This window comes from Aptenodytes forsteri, unplaced genomic scaffold, assembly GCF_000699145.1.
Source record: "Aptenodytes forsteri isolate BGI_AS27 unplaced genomic scaffold, ASM69914v1 Scaffold209, whole genome shotgun sequence".
Classification (NCBI taxonomy): Eukaryota; Metazoa; Chordata; class Aves; order Sphenisciformes; family Spheniscidae; genus Aptenodytes; species Aptenodytes forsteri.
In genome coordinates, this window is record NW_008795034.1 from 1,231,347 (window position 1) to 1,234,789 (window position 3,443).

Sequence of the window (3,443 nt, forward strand, 5' to 3'; positions counted from 1 at the left end):
GGGGCGGCTTGGAAATGCCACTCGGTACCGCCTCCCTGGAGGATGCTGGCCTGGCTGCAGCACCCAACCCTGGGGACACTCCATCCCGGGGACACCCCACCCCAGGGCCGGAGCATCCTCCCTCTTTCTGTCTCCCAGCCTCTCTGTCTTTAGGCTGCCAAGGCCACGGCTCCATACGTGTATTAAAAGTGTCCAAAATGGTTATTCCCAGCGACAGATCTCCCAGGACAGCTGTGGGCTCCTCCGAAGGATGCTGTGAAGGTGCAGCCCCGCACTGGGGACGGCATCCCTGCATAGGGCTCCCCACTTCCACTGGGAAATTCTGGGGGGATGCAACACAGAAGATGCCAAAAATTGCTGGATCTCCGGACAAGAGGGTTTGTTACGACAGGAACAAGCTATAGCAGCTAATCCCTCATCCCGGCTGTGCCGGTGCGGTCCAGGTCAGAGAGGAGCCAGGAGCAATCGCCCTGGCCTGGGGTCCAAGCTTTCCAATAAATGGTAAAAAGCTCAGTTCTGGTTTTCCATGAAATTTAGATTAAATCTCTTGGGAGATCTAAATCCAAGAGATGAAATCTCTTGGGGGATTTAATTAGATTTTTTAATTATTATTATTTTCTCCTACACTTTTCTCTGCCTTCATGTATTTTAATTTTTTTTTTAAGGAACCAGTTAACTAAAGTTGGGTTTTTTTTAATAAACTGTTCTTTTGAATGAAGAAGGAAACTTTTCAAGGGTTTCACAACCTAAAAATGAACATTTGAACTGGAAGATGAGCTGGGAAGGGTCTTTCCTCGTGGACAGTTTCTGCTTCAATGATTTGGTATTTTCACATTCTTCCCCATCTCACTTCAGGGTGGGCTCAAGCCCGTCGGGCAGCTGCCGGGGTGGGTGGGTGCCCGCTGCCGGGACGTCCCGGCCACAGGAAGCCAGACCATGGGATGGCCCCGGCTCCCCCATTGCACGGTGACTGGTGGCACCTTTGGAATTAAGCTTTCTAAACCGAAAAAACCCTTTCAGGATAGATCAAGATCGATGAGAAGGCTTGCAAGAAATCACTCCAGCCAAAAAAAAAAAAACCTTGAAAAAATTCAGAACAGCAGCAATCGCTTGGAAAAAAATTGTGGTTAAATGCTGACGGGAGAAATCCTCCAAAATGTGGTGCCATATTTTTGCTCTGATGGAGCCTGGCTTGTGTAAGCGTGAGCCGGTTCAGCTCCCTAAACCAGCCGAGGACTAGTCCCTTGTTTGCAGGGTGGGTTGGAAGCCCTCGGCCATGCCGGCCGGGTGACCACGGGGGACAAGGGACGTGTCCCTTCGCCTCCTACAAACACCTGCGCCGGGGCCGGCTCCGTCACCTCCATCCTGCCACCGCATCGCCGTACACCTTTCCTATCGCTGGGATTTTTTAGGGATGCTGATAATAACATAATCCTCCCCTCTGGGGCAGCCATCTGGGAACTTAAACCGCCGCTGCCTCGCTAAATTTCATCCTCTTTGCCAGGGGCTCAGATTAGATCAGCTGTTTAAATCATCTTAGCACTAAATACATGTTATTTGGAAAACAGAGAGAAAGCATCAAAGACGTGAATAATTAGCTGTTAAACGCCGCAGCCGTGTGCGGTGGCTTGCCCCAGGAAATGTGAAGCCACTTGTCAAATTATCCCCAGCCCCCCGAGCTGCTGAGCCATCGTCGGCAACTGGTAATTTCTCCTCCGGCTGGGACTGGGGGAGGACGGCAGGTAAAACCCTGCTGGCAGGGTGTTCTTCCCCCGTAATCACGAAGACGGAACCCGGCTCTCTGGCAGGGTGTTCTCCCCCCCCCGTAATCACGAAGACGGAACCCGGCTGTGAAGTTTTGCAGCTTGTTGCAGCCTTTGCTGTCGCTATGTCCCGGCCAGGAAGCTCTATAAGGGGTCTATAAGGCGGGAATGATGCCTTTGGGCAGCTGGTGTATCACCTATAGCATCTCACGCCCTTGTTGGAGCCGGCAGAGAGGCAGCGCTGCCTCGCTCCTCCGGCCTTAGCATCGATATTTCCACTTCTTACTCCAAAAATCAAAAAGCCACCGGCGCTGGGGGGATGGAGAGCCTGCAGGGAGGTTTGCACGGAGCTGCCTGCACGGCTGCCTGCACCCTGTGCTCGGTCACCGGTTACTGCCTTCCCTGCTGAAACATGTGATATAAAACACATCCACTTGCTTCTAAATCTTTGCTAAAACTGAGTTTTGCTCATTCCCTCCCTGTAGCTGTTATTTCCCTCTCTGGCTGTATTTGGCCCTGATGTTTTGGCAGCGCAGGAGGGACAGGGTGTCCCAGACATCCAGGAGGTCGCAGGACTTGGTAGTACAGAAATTTCAGCCTTTTTTTGGGGTCAGGTCCTGTGGTCCTGCCCAAACCCCTCCTGGTGCAGCTGCCCAGCAATGAGATGATGGTAAAATATTGCTCTTTTCCCCATCTCCCCATCCTGCCACCGCTGTGGCCGACGCACCCATCCTGTCCTGGGGGGGGGAGCAGCTTTAAAGTTTTCAGAAATATGTTCGTTTGGGGTTTATTTTCAACAAAAGGCAAGATCCATAGGAATCCAGTCCAGAAATACAAAACCAGACCCACCAGCCCTTTAGTTCATTGGGACACACGTATGCTTAGCACGGGCAAAGATGCTTCCAGTAATCCCAAGTTTATTCCATCCCTCAAATCGTGCTTACGAACATGATTCAAATCCTCCCTCTGCCCTATCTGGGTGCTCGCACCCCGCAGCTTGTGCTCCTCTCCTTTGTTGTAGAAAAGCCAATTGCAAGGTCGGGCTCTGGGTGTTTCTTTCCTGGCTGTGGGCGATTGCCCCAAAGGATGCTGAGAGCCCCCAGCGACGCTTCCATCTTCCCCGTGGCAGCAGGGGCTTCTCGCTGCCTTCATCCCCCTTATCTTGAGCAGCAGCCAGGCTCTCAGGCCGGGGCCTCCTGCCGGCACTTGCACGTCCAACCCGACACACCACCAGCACGTGCGGGTTTAGGGACCCCTCTGACCTCAGACCAGCTGCAGGGAAGCCCAGGCATGTCAAACTGCCTCTTCTTCCAAAACCTGGCCCAAATTCTGGGTCTGGCAACGCATCAGCACTGGCAATACTTTCAGCGGAAAAAAAATAAGGCAAAACTGCCAATGTTTATATCGAAAGCTTGAGTTTCAGACAATAATGTGTAGGTGAGTGTTTCTTTCCTAAATCCATTCTGGCCAGCCTGTCTCCGATATGTATTTCCTGCTAATATTCTAATAACCAAATGCATCAAACTGATGATTCTTCATAATTGTAATCCTGTGAAGCTTCTGTAAAAAACCAGATGAGCTCTGTACAGCCAGCTGTGTCTTTCTGAAGTGGTCTCGGGTATTTTTTTTTTCATAGAATCATAGAATCATTAAGGTTGGAAAAGACCTCTAAGATCATCG